At 54.0% G+C, this 13,471-nt stretch overlaps 1 protein-coding gene across 2 annotated transcripts in view; it reads left to right on the forward strand.

Annotated features, from left to right (window-relative positions):
• Positions 1 to 6,463: 6,463 nt before the first annotated feature.
• The window catches only part of RUSC2 (RUN and SH3 domain containing 2), a 35,398-nt gene continuing 28,390 nt past the window's right edge, over positions 6,464 to 13,471 (forward strand). For both annotated transcript variants that reach the window (XM_063295941.1, XM_063295940.1), the window contains exon 1: positions 6,464 to 6,568. The gene's annotated coding sequence lies outside the window, so the exon portion shown is untranslated. The remainder of the gene's footprint in view (positions 6,569 to 13,471) is intronic.

Below are 13,471 nucleotides of genomic sequence, written 5' to 3' on the forward strand. Positions count from 1 at the left end.
GAGGAATGGGGTCCCTACTTCCGAACGGAAAAGGGCAAAGTAAATGCCATAGCAATAAAATTAAAAGGATGGGCCGCTGACTGGCATGTCCAGTTATGCCAGGCAGGCGCCCCGGAACTGGAGGACTGCAATGAGTTCCTCTGGGCAGTAGAACTGCACTTCAGGGACCCCCTGGAAAGGGAGAGGGCGAAAAGAGCCCTGAAAACCCTCAAACAAGGACAGCGCTCCGTGGCAGATTATGCCATGGAATTCCAAGCCCTGGCCGGTAAGGTCGAAGTATGGTCCCAGTCCACCCTCATTGAGTGGTTCAAGGAGGGTCTAAACCTGAACGTACTCAGGTGGGTACTGTGCAGGAATAACCCCAACACTCTGGTGGAGTGGATCCGGCTGGCAGGAGAGGCAGAAGACGCCCAGGACACTTTCCTCCAAGCAAAGAGGGAAGCGCAGCATGCAGAGGTGGTGAGAGGACCCCGGACAGCAGCAGGACCGGCGCGGTCGAGACCCCAGCCCTGGAAGGAAGAAAGAGACTGATGGTTCGCCAAGGGTCAGTGCCTTAGGTGCGGGAAGGAGGACCACAAGGCGGCAGCCTGCCCAAAAGCGAAGGTGAGGGACAGCTCGTGGAAGGCACCAACCAAGCCAACCCCAGCACCCAGGAAAATGCCAGTCGCGACGGGTGAAACCGCAGCAAAGGACTTCCCTTACTTCACCGAAGAAGAGGAAAGTGACAAAGACGAATCGGCGGGAAACGCCAGCCACCTGCCCTAAGGAGCGCCAGAGGACAGGTGGAAGAAAAGAAGAGGCATGACAACTTCGGGGTGACTGAAAATTGTCCCACCCTATATGTGAAAGTCACCCTAACCCACGGTGGAGAGACGGAAAAAGTTTGGGCACTAATTGACTCTGGCTGCTCGAAGTGCCTTATGCACCCGGACCTGGCGGCTGCGCTAAACCTCCGCTGCTATCCACTTCAGCACCATATTGTTTTTACACAGTTGGATGGATCAGCAGCGGGAGGGGGCCCGGTCACCCAATACATGGACAAAGTTGCGCTGCAGCTCGGCAGCCACAAGGAAAGACTGCCATTCATTGTGGCACCGGTGGGCCAACCCCTAATCATCCTAGGAATCCCGTGGCTAGTGCAACACAACCCACAAATAAACTGGACAACCAGGGAAATCACGTTTTCGGATGGGCGCTATCAAGCACCCACAGGGGATCAGGTTCCCCGTGCTGCAATGAGGAGGGCGGCGACTACCTCGATGCATCTGGAGGCAGCGACCCTGGAGGGCCTGCCAGCCAGATATGCAGAGTTTGCTGATGTGTTTGGCGAAAAGGAGGCTGACAAACTCCCACCCCATAGAAAAACAGACTGCACCATAGAACTGGTCCCTGGCGCACCCTTACCAAAGCCCAAAATCTATGCGATGACCCAGAAGGAGCTGGCAGCATTAAGGGAGTTCGTCGATAAAAATTTAGCGTGAGGCTTTATTGAGCCCGCAAACTCACCAGTCGGAGCCCCAGTCCTCTTTCGGGAAAAAAAGGACGGGTCTCTGAGGCTCTGTACCAACTACCGCGGTTTGAATGCTGCGTCCATCTCAAATAAATACCCTTACCCATCATCAAGGACATTCTTGCCACCTGGCAAAGGGCAAGATATTCTCAAAACTGGACCTGAGGGAAGCCTACTTCCGAATACGAATATGGGAGGGGGATGAATGGAAGACGGCTTTCAACTGCCCGCTGGGGTTGTTTCAATATAGTTTTACCATTTGGGTTGGCGGGGGCACCAGGAGTGTTTATGCAGTTAATTAGTGAGGTCTTGCACGACCACTTATTTAAGGGGGTGCTTGTCTATCTTGATGATGTTTTAATATATTCAGAGACCGAAGAAGAGCACGAACGCTTAGTGAAGCAAGTGCTCAGGAAACTCCACAAGGCAGAGCTATTCGCCAAGCTCTCCAAGTGCGAGTTTCATAAAGAACAAATTGACTACCTGGGCTATAGAATCTCAGCGAGGGGAATCGAGATGGACCCAAGTAAGGTCCAAGCCATACTGGCGTGGGAGCACCCACGCACGAGGAGGCAACTCCAAAGTTTCCTCGGTTTCACGAATTTCTACAGGGGTTTTATCCAGGGGCTGGCGGAAATTGTGCTGCCTCTAACTAACCTACTCCGGACAAAGGGCCTGGGAGACACACGAAAATCACGGAACCCGGGGGCGCTCCTGAACTGGACTGCTGATTGTCAAAGGGCTTTTGATCGCCTCAAAAGCCTCTTTACAGCAGAGCCAGTGCTGCAACACCCCGACCCCGCCAGATCCTTCGTCGTACAAGTCGACGCATCCGACTTCTCCATCGGGGCACTCCTGCTTCAGCGGGATTTGGACAATCAGCTGAAGCCCTGCGCGTACCTTTCCCGCAAGTTCTCCGAAACGGAACGGAGATGGCACATGTGGGAAAAGGAGGCGTTCACAGTCAAGGCAGCCCTAGAGACATGGAGGCACCTCCTGGAAGGGGCCTCCTGCCCCTTCGAGGTCTGGACAGACCACAAAAACCTAGAGGCTCTCAGCACTCCAAAACGCCTCAGCCCCAAGCAAGTACACTGGGCGCAGTTCTTCAGCCGATTTAACTTTAAATTAAAGTTCATACCGGGGAGGAAGAACTTCCTAGCAGATGCTCTTTCCCGACGGCCTCAGGATGCCAGCCAGGCATCGGACATTGTGGGTACTGTGTGGACCAACACACAGCTGGGCTGCCCTGCCGTCACGCGCAGCCAAACAAGAACCCAACGCACCCCAGCACAAACACCCGCGAACGGAGGGAGACGCAGGTCAATTTCACCGAACTGGCAACAACAGCTTGTTCAAGCCCTCAAAACAGATACATGGTTGCAAACCAACCAACACAATGTATCTTTCACGAACGGTCTAGCCTGGAGACAGAAGAACCTGTACGTGCCAGAGACATTGTGAGCGGAAGTTTTAAACTGCTCCCACGATGACAAGACGGCCAGGCACTTTGGGTTTGTCAAAACACTACATCTAATCAGGCGACAATTCTGGTGGCCTACTCTCAGGAAGGACGTTAAAGAATATGTCGCTGCTTGCCCCACATGTGCCATGTCAAAACGAAAGGTGGGGAAGCCCCAAGGACTGTTGCAGCAAGTAGCAAGCCCCTCCCGTCCCTGGGAGGAAATTTCCATGGACTTCATAGTCGACCTGCCACCCAGCCAAAGGAAAACGGTCATCTGGGTGGTAAAAGACTATTTTTCCAAGCAGGCACACTTCATACCCTGCGCGTCCATCCCCTCTGCACAACAGCTGGCACGCCTATTCCTTAATCACATCTATAAACTCCACGGCGCCCCCTCCCATTTGGTGACTGATAGGGGCACACAATTTACCTCCAGGTTCTGGAAAGAATTTTTAAAACTTATTGGAACCAAGCAGGCACTGTCCACGGCTTGGCACCCCTACACAGATGGCTCTACAGATATTCTTAACTCCACCCTGGAGCAATTCCTACGATCATTCATAAACTATCAACAGGACAATTGGGTGGACCTGCTACCTTTTGCAGAGGTAGCCTACAACAATGCAGTGCACCAGAGCGCAGGTCACACCCCATTCAAAGTGGTTTATGGCAGAGACTTCGTTCCAATCCCGGAACTCCCCAACCAGACACCCCGCCCTGTTCCCCAGATGACTGGGCGGCACAACTGGCCACGGTTTGGCCCGTCATCCAGCTGGCTCTCGCAGATGCGCAAGCTACATACAAAAAGTTCGCAGACAACCACAGGGCGGCACAACCGAACTACAAAGTGGGAGATAGGGTCTACCTCTCCACTAAGTTCATCAAGTCCCCACAGCCCTCAAAGAAACTGGCACCCAAATTCATTGGACCGTTCCCAATCATAGAAATTATCAACCCAGTGACTTTCAAGTTGGAGCTACCCCACAATTTAAGGCGCATACACCCAGTGTTCCACTGTGCCCTACTGAAACTGGCACAATGAAACCCCCCCGCCCCCACCCATCATGATAGATGGGCAACAACATTTTGAAATTAAGGAGGTACTAGACTCCAGGAGGCTAAGGGGAACCCTACAGTACCTCGTCAAATGGAGACATTTTCCCCACCCGAAGTGGGTCCAAGCACAAAATGTTTCAGCAAAACGGCTTGTCAAAAGCTTCCACAAAGCATACCCGGACAAACCGGCACCTTAGAATTCTCTTAGGGGGGCAGCATGTCATGTTCCCCATTGCAAGGCATAAGTGCATCACAACGGGGAACATGCCCATCAGGAAAGAGGAAGGGATAACCATTATCCTTTAAACACACACATCATTCCTTAAGCACCCAAACTCCTAAAACAATCACCAGGACAATAGAAGCGCACCTCAAACAGGACATGGAAACCATTAACAGATCAGGGGAACTCCCACACATTACCCCGGGGGACGCACCTGCACCGGACGAAGGCAAAGAGACAAAGGAAACCATCGGAGATCACCCGAATCGTCCATCGTCAGACCCATACCAATTCAAATCACCCATCCGGACCCGGCTTGGGGAACAATGGGGGGTGGAGGGGGACAAGGTCTGCCACCAGGGTATAAACGGGGTACCCTGCTACCACGCCCACATTCCCGTCTTTTTCTCCATATGCATTCTGCTTCAATAAACCCGGAAATCCTTAAACCCTCTAAGTGAGTCCGTGTCTTATTCGAAGTAAGGCTACCCTGACAGCTGGTTGGAGAAGATGGCAGGAGGGTGACGGACCCTGGGGAGAAGGCTGATTGGACCTACTGGATGGATTCACGGTTGAACAACCATTCCCAACCCAGGGCCCCTGATGGATCTGTGGCTGTAAGGAGTGATGTGTGCCATGGGGTGCTTTGGGGTTCTGTCCTTTGCCCAGCGCTCCAACACATTCATAAATGGCTTGGAGGAGGGGATAGGAGAGATGCCAGCAAATTTGCAAACAACACAAAGAGGATGGAAAACACCTGCACTTTCTTCTATTTTGGGGCCCTTTCCCTTTAAAGGGCTGTTAATGAGAAAATGAAGAAATATCAAACTTAAGGACCAGACGATGCAGCCCTTAGTTGGATTTGTAATTGGCTGAATGACGGCACTGAAACAATGTTCCTTAAGGGCTGCGCTTCAGCTTGGGGGATAATATCAAGGGGAGGGCCAGGGGGCTAGAGATAAGGGAGGCTTGAGCAGGGGGCCCAGATGAAGAGGAGGGAAGTGGAGAAATGTCACTTCCTGGATATTTTTCTGGAGGAAAAATGTAAGCGCAAGTCTCGGATGGGAGAGACCAGCGTGGGCAATGGGACACTGGAAAGGATCTGGGTGTCCTTGTGGATCCCACGTTAAGCACGAGCCAGCAGTGTGATGCCGCTGCAAAAGAGGAAAATGCCATCTTGGGGAGCACTAACAGGAGCCTCAATTCCAGCTCAAGGGAAGTGACTGTCCCCCTCTCCCTTCCCTGGTCAGACCCACTTGGTGTTCCGTGTCCAGTTCTGGGAGCCACAGTGCAGAAGACAATGCAGACTGGATTGAGCTTGGAGAAAGTCTCCTAAGAAGGTGGACAGTCTGGACTAAGCAGCTTGAGGAGCTGGGTACGTTCAGCCAGAAGACCAAGCAAGACGTCGAAAGGTTTATCGCCCACGAGAGAATAGATTTATTCTCTGTTGCCCTGGAAGGCAGGAGCAGAACCAGGAGGTTAATTCAGGAGGCATTAATGGGAGGCAGCTCCTGGTATTAAGAGCTGACAGCCAGCAGAGCAGCCTGCCTCATGAAGAGGTACCTTCCCTGGCACGGATGGCTTGTTAGGGCCATTTGTCCAAAATACTTTAGCAGATCTTGCGCCAAGCAGGGGATTGGGCTGGATGATCTCTGGGTGATCCATCTTGCATGACTATGAAAGCCCATGGAGTGTCCCTAAAGTCACCATGACGGTCTTCTGCTGGAAGGCGAGTTTCCCTTATAACGCAGGAGGGGTTTTCAGCTTAGGAGAGAAGGGGGGTGGGAGTGGCACAGGGGTGACATTGCAGAAGAGCCCCGGCCGCCGGGCAGGGCCCAGGAGAGGTGAAAAGGCCGTGCTCCTTCGTGCGGCTGCAGCTTCCCAAGGTGCGGAACGAGGCGACGGCCGGGGCCGCCTTTCTGAGGTCGGCAGCCGAGAGCCCCTCCGCGGCGCCTCCGGCGCGTCCCTCGGCCTTTCTCCAGCTCAGCCCTGCCGGTCCCCCGTCAGCCCAGCCGAGCCGAGAGTCTCCCGTCCGTCCCGCCCAGAGCGGTTTGCGGCGGGCGGAGCCTGCCGCGGTTCGGCTGCCGCAGGCCTATTTGCGGCGATGATGCATTCCTCGCATGCCAGGGTGGGGCACACCGAGCCCGGCCCTCCTTGGCGCAGCGCAGCGCAGCGCAGCGCAGCGCACACGGCTGCCCGCTCGCTTGCCTGCTTTAGGAGGGCGCGGGTGATCCGCGCGGGCGCCAGCCGGGTCCTCCAGCGCGCGCGCCCAGCTGCGGCGCAGCGTCGGTGCCCGCCGCCAGAGGATGCCCGCACGGTGAGTGAGGGTGGCGGGGGGTGCTCGCCGACCTCGCCTCCCTCCCCGCCTCCCCCGCTTCCCCCCGTGGATTCTCGCCGCGCGCAGGACGTCTTGTGGGAGCCCGGCGGCCTTGAGTCGGGCGGGCAGCAGCTCCGCCTTGCGCTGCTCGGTTGTTGGCCCGTTTGGTGAGGGTGGCCGCCAGGCGGCCCTTGGAAATGGGGCCACTTGCGGGCGGGAGGCGCGGCCCATTCAGACATCTGTAGCGATGAACAAAGGCGTGCGTAATCAGAACGTGGGGGGGGGAGGGCAGCAGTTCCTAGTGCTGAAGGCATTCGCGCTCCTCGCGGGACCCCCAGGCAAAGGGGAACGGCAAAGGGAGCCGCGTTTGTCCCAGGCTGGATCCGAAGGTGGCGATAGGATCCCGGGGAAAGGCGTTGTCCTCGCAGTAGGAGCGCGCGCGAGCGGCGTGAGCAAGAAGCAACCAAGGCGGCTCCCGAAAGCATCTTCTCTGGGTGTGGGAGGTGGGCGAGTCAGGATAACTCATGGAACCTCCATACTCAGAAGCAGTCTATCTGATGCAAGTGTATTGTGAACTTCTGTGGAAGGGCATTCAGCAGCATCAGGATGCCAGAGGCTCAGTGCATGTGATTCAGCGAAGCCAGTTCCTGCATTCCCAAACTTAGCAAGAGGAAGTGACTCAGGCCAGAATATCCTCTGATGCAGCAGTGTGGCCTGCTTGTGCCCCAGGAGCAGCTATAGAGGCACCAAAGGTTTTTTTTCTGTCATTTATTTATTAGCATTATAAACCACCTTTTCTCCTTACAACCCCCTGTGAGGCAGGTTGGAAGAAAAGAGACTGTCCCAAAGTCCCCCGCTGACCTTTCTCACTCGGGAACCTGCCCTTCCCCAGTCTTAGGGGGACCCTTTCATCCACCACAGGCTGCTTGGTGGATGAAATAATCCAGCATGCTGGGGCTGACCAAGCTGTGCCGATGCAGCGTTTCTAAGCGTCTGGCACACACGCAACCCACCAAGCAGGCAACCACAGGGAGCCACTTTCCCAAGGTGTCTGTGGAAGCCCTGAGGAGAGTGCACGGGGTGCCAATGGAAGGACTCATCAGGGCCTTTTCCGTGACCAGGTTGCCCTCTTGTGACGGAACAAGCCAGGAGGGCAGTCTGCCAAGGCCGGGACATGTGTTTGTGGGCATCTGAGGGTGAGAAAGAAGGTGAGCATCTCCTCTTTGATTTCATGCTGGTGCCTCCACCCCAGTACTTCTTGCCAATGCCAGTGGGCACCCAGGAAAGATGCTGCTGGGATGGCAGATTGGACCCCCCCCCCCCCACGAAGGCTCCTCTTTCAGTGGTTGGAGAATCTGAATCAGAGCTGGAAGGCCAATCCTAAAGAAGTTGCTCAGCCTCTTGAAACCTGCATTGTCCAGGACTCAGTAGCCATGCACAGCTAGGCACCTGGTTCATCCAGCAGGTTGAATGCCAGGCACCTGGGGGGGCTTGGGGTTTGCCCTGGGTGTCAAGACCCTAACCCTTTGCTGCCTGTCTCTTTGCCTCCTCTTTGGCCATGTGAGAATTCTGGGGCTGGCTGCGGCTGGGAAGGGCAACGGGGCAAAAGGAATGAGCCTGGTGGAATTAGAGCCCTCTTGGTTCCACGAGCCAGGAGGAGGATCTTCCCTTCTCTTCTTCCCGGCTGGAGATTCTGGGGGAGGCGGAGAGGCCCCCCTGGAAACCAGCTGTTGGGAGGCCCAACTGTCCCTTCTAGAATCCAGGAGGAAGGGAGGGGTGTCATAGCTATGGCAGCCACCTGCCTGCCTCTGGATCAGGGCCTGTGCTTCCCAATTCCTATGAAGCAACACATAAAGCAACAGTTGGGAAATGTCATCAGGGAACCATCAGTGGCAGGACCCTGAGCCCCCCCCGCCCCAGCTCTTTACTCCTCCAGGGAGCCAAGAAGGCCAAGTCGCTGGGGAGGGTGCCGAGCACCAGGAAGTCAGTGCAAGCAGGGCGCTGTGCGGGAACCACCATTCTTCCCTCCAGCAAAGGCACAAAACACGTGGACCCCCCTCCGGCCAGCCTGCATCCCTTGGCTGCCTGAAATGGATGGGCCAGGAATCTTGGCCACCGTCTTTGCATGGGGGGAGTTTATTTATTACATATGCAATTGATACGGAACTCAGTTCCAAAAAAGTCTCTGAGCAGCTTACAAATATGCAAAAGTAAACAATAAAGAATGAAAAATAACCAGCCAAGCCCAGGGCCGTCAACTTCCTCGCCATTGACAAATGAGGAAAACAGACCTCAGGAGGGACCTGCTGCCCCATCAGTCCCCTAAGGCTTTCCGGAGCAGCCCATCTCGGCAGCTTTTCTGGATGCCAGTGGAGTTGGTGTGGTGGGTGGGCGGGCAGGCCGGCAGCTGAGAGAGCAAGCAACTCCCCCTCGGGGTCGACCATCGCAGTCCCAGTGCCATCCCACAGCCTAAACCCCAACTGAACCCAGGCCAGTGTGGCAGACCCACCAGCCTCTCACCCAAGTCCTGTCATGGCCTGGGCCGAATTCACCTGTCCCCTGAGAGAGCCTCCTCCTTGCGAGGCCATGGGGTGTTCTGTCGGCCACTGGCCTTCCTGGGGATGGCCCCATTTTCTGGCAGTACAGGTGGCCCCAACTCCCCCAGCTGGATGGGCTGTCGGCCCAAGGTCACCTTTGGAGGAGCCTCGTTTAGGTCTTTCTGTTTGTTCAGCTCCTGTCAGGGTCTTGGATCTGGCTGCGGCTGGGCAGCCCCTTTCTCCCCTTTCCATGGGGCACTGGGCTCTCCCCTTGGCTGCTCCTCCTTTGCCTGAGCCCCCCGTGGAGCAGGCGCTTCCTTGCTCTGCCCTGGCGAGTGGCAGGACAGAGTGGGGGGCTGCTGAGCTGGCCGGCTGGCTGGAGTGGAAGTGCGATGGCGCCGGGAGAGAACCTGAGCACTGCTCCCTGTTCTGGGGGTAGGTGGGGGGACCCTGAGGGTCGGTGGGATGGCACGTGCTGCAAAGCCTGCTCATCTGGGACTCTGCGGTGTTCCTTTACCGGTTGCCCTTTTCACCCTTCAAGTCATCCACTGTCCCTTCCTCACGTGTCTTTGATTCTGTATCACTCCTCTAGCAGCTGATCCACTTTTGCACTGCCACGCCCCTGACTGGTGGTGCTCCGCCTTTGGCCGTGTTCCGCTTTAGTAGCGTTCTCAGCTTCTGCGAGATCTTCTGCCACCTTTCCTCAGGCTCCCTCGCAGCTGCTTGAGCATTTGGCCTTGTCAGAGAATCATGGAATGATGGAGAGAGTGGATCACGATGATCAACTGGTCTGATCCTCTGCAGGGTGCAGGAAACCAGTTAAACCATTCTTTGAGGTGAGGAATCCAAGCTGTGTAGGCAGTCTATTCCTGGGTTGTACAGATTTTATGTCGTCATGTTTTTCCTTTCCATCGAAATTAAATCCAGGCAGCCGCAACTTGTACCTGTTATTTCTGGTCCTCATTTCTATTGCAGTGGGAAGTAGTGTCTGACCATCTTCCCTGTGGCACCCTTTTAGGTACCTGAACACTGGTATCATGTCTCCCCACGGTCTTCTTTTCTCCAGCTGGACATCCCCAGTCCCTCCAGCTTGTAGGACAGGTCCTCTGTCATGTTCACTGTTTCAATGTGCACTGTACATCGTGACATTTCACATGCCATGGTGCTGACGCGCGTTTATGGTGGGAGCTGCTGTGAAACTTTGTGCCAAGCTCTGTATCTGTGGAATGTGTTTGGGTTATGTGGTCTACTCAAGGACTTTTCCCGCGGACCATCAGGAGCCGTTAGGAGCGCCTGGGATTGTGAGCCTGGGAAGATTCTATGGGGGGAGGGATCTCGTTTGTACCGAGGGTTTTTTAGTTTGCGTTTGGCGCGCTTTTTCCATTCTCAGCTTTCTTTGTGATCCTGCATACTATTCTTTAATAAATCAGATATCTTTATGAACCTGTTCATGAGTCTGATGGTGTTTTAGGATAGGCAATCATTACATCCTCCCGTCTCTGCATCATCTGTCATCCTCCTCTGAGCCCTTCTCCACCCTGTCAACATCCTTCTAGGAATGTGGTGCCCAGGATTGTACAGAGTGCTCCAGGCGTGGTCTCCCAGGGCAAATAGAGAGAAATAATGACTGCATGTGTTTAATGTGCTTCTTCTAACGTAGCCCAGAAATGCATTAGCCCTTCTAGCCACTGTCTCACACTGCTGACTCATGCTCAGCTTGTGGTCAATGACCACGTCCAAGACCTTTTCCAATATTGTGCATCTAAGCCATGAAACCCTGCCTTGTATGTATGCCCTAGTGGTCAGTGTGTTGTGCTGGGAGAGCCAGATTCATGTTGTCACATGTTCAGCTTCTTGTTGGTACCACACCCAAGCCCTTCTCTGACGTAATTCTTCCAAGCCATGAGACTCCCTCTGTGTGTGCGCGTGTCCTATTTTCTCCTCCCTAAATGAATGCCTTACATTCCTCCCTGTTAAAGGACATCTTGTTCCTCTCAACTCAGTCCTTCAACCCATCCAGGTTGTGTTCTGTCATCCTGGGTGTTGGGCAGACCTCCCACTTGTGTCATCCACAAATTTGATAAGCTGCCCATCAACTCTGTTATCCAAGTTAATACCAAAAATGTTAAATAATCAATCTCTGTGGGACTCTGCTGGCTACTGCCCTCCAATTGAGGTAGAGCAATTAAGTGTGGTCTTGCTGAGTGTGGTCACCTAGCCAGCTGTGGACCCACCAAACCACACTTCAACAGCTTGTCAGGCAGAATGTCCTGTGGAACCTTTTCAAAAGCTCCTGTATGTTTGAGTAGATCTATCTGCAACATTCCACTAACCTTTGACAAAGTGTCAAAGAAGGAGATGAAATTTGTCTTATGGGACCTATTTTTGACAAGGCCACATGGGCTCTTTGCAATCCTGGCATTGTCTTCAAGATCCTTACAACCAGCCTGCTTTATTACCTGACCTAATATTTTTCCAGGGTTCAATGGTAGGCTCACAGGGGTCCTCCTTTTCTCCTTTCCTGAAGTGGGGGACCACATCTGCTCTTCTCCAGTCTTCAGGCACCTCCCCAGTTCTCAAGGACTTCTCAGAGATACTGACAGAGATCGTGCCAGCTCTTCAGCCAGCTCTTTCAGTTCTCTGGGGTGGATTTCATCAGGGCCTGGGGACCTGAAGGCCTTCAGCTTTACCACATCCTTACAGACCACCAGCCTCCTCTGCTGTGGTCATTCCCAGTCAGTCCTACTCCAGTCACAATTTCCTTTGGCTGCAAAGACAGAGGCAAATAGGAGTTGGCTTTCTCTTGGTCATCTGTCAAGATCTCTCCATTCAGGATAAGCAGGGAGTCCATCCGCTCCTTTGTCTTCCTCTCACTGTTGACAAAGCTGGAGGACTTTGAAGGACTCCAAGCTGAAGCTTTGTGGGCTTCCCTGGTTGTCAGCCTTCCTTCTATTTCCAACAAGCAGCCTTCCTTAGCTTCAGCAACTTCACGAGCTGCCTGTTGTCTTCTGGTTTCCTTCTGCACTGGTGTTACTTGGGCTGCACTGTCCTTAACCTCTTCTCCAGAAGACCCAGACAGTTGCAATAGCTTTGCCCTTAAAGCTCTCCTCCCCTGGCAGAGTCTCTCTTGCATCTCCTCCCCTTTGGGCCTCAGGACGTCCAGCTCGTCTTGCTTGTTCCCAGACTGTGGGAATTGGTTTAGATGCATGTTAAGATCATGGGTTGGACTCGCTGTATTCAGCCTCCCCTTCCTTAAAGCCTGCATTTCCTTTGTGCTTCGTTTGCCAAAAGCACTTTGCTTTGCTGCTGTATCCAGTCCCTTACTCGCCAGTTTGTTACTCACCGCTGGCCTTACCCTCCTGCTCACCTGACCAGGCTAGCCAGCCATAGATGCACTTGCTAATCCCACCTTTGCAAAGCAGCCTCTCCTCACCAAAGCTTGCAGCCAAACCTCTGTGGCTTCCATCAACATTGCAACCTTGTCCAGTTCATTTCGCAAATGTTTGCAAAGAATCTGGAGTCTGACAGTGCCCAGGAGACATGAAAGACTGGAATGATGAAGGGGAGCTTTGCCTCTCAAGAGCTGCTGTCTCTCACCCCAGCTTTCTTTTCTTCTTGGTGATGGGGGTGGGGTGGACCGTTTCCATGTGGCTTGGGTGATGGTGGGGCATGGCGTGGAGGGAACGTCTTCTGTGGGTCTCTCATTGTGGTGAAAGTTTCTCTGGAGGCCAGAGGCTGGACTGGTTGCTGGGTCCAAGCGGATGACCTGCTTTGTGTTCTTGGTGGGGATGCATTGCCAGCTGCCTTCATTCTGTTCCTTTGCTGAAGTTGTTCGCCTCCGATTACTCTCCTGATTGTGGAGCATAATGGCACCCACGCCACTCTTCAAGAGGTCTCAGTGACAAGTGAGGGGTAGATGTGATTTTCCAGCTTCCAGTTCACCAGCCTTTGCTTTCAGAATTTCCACAGGCTGACCATGTACACAGAGTGGGCCCGTTTGTCTTCTGGGAGAGAGGCAGCGATGGCACTCCTGTGGCTGGTGACTGCCAGAACCCCATCTCTGGCAACGATGCCGTCCCTTCACTCTGGAGAAAGGGGGGGGGAAAGTAGATTTGCTAAGCTGAGAGCATGCAGGCCAGTGGGTTGAGCTGGTCATGCAAAGACTAACTCTGCTGCTTGGGGTGGCTTCCGCTCTCTTCCCAGAACGTATGAGGAATGTAGAGATGATCCTTAATGTGTTTGTTCTAGTTCTGGCCCTTCGTGGCCTTGTTTATTTATTTATTTTATTTATGAAACCAACTTATACAGCTGCCCATCTACCAGAAGGAACTCTGGCCTTGGCAGTTAGTATCTGTTTTGGTTGGAA

The sequence above is a fragment of the Candoia aspera genome, chromosome 2 (genome assembly GCF_035149785.1).
Source record: "Candoia aspera isolate rCanAsp1 chromosome 2, rCanAsp1.hap2, whole genome shotgun sequence".
NCBI lineage: Eukaryota > Metazoa > Chordata > Lepidosauria > Squamata > Boidae > Candoia > Candoia aspera.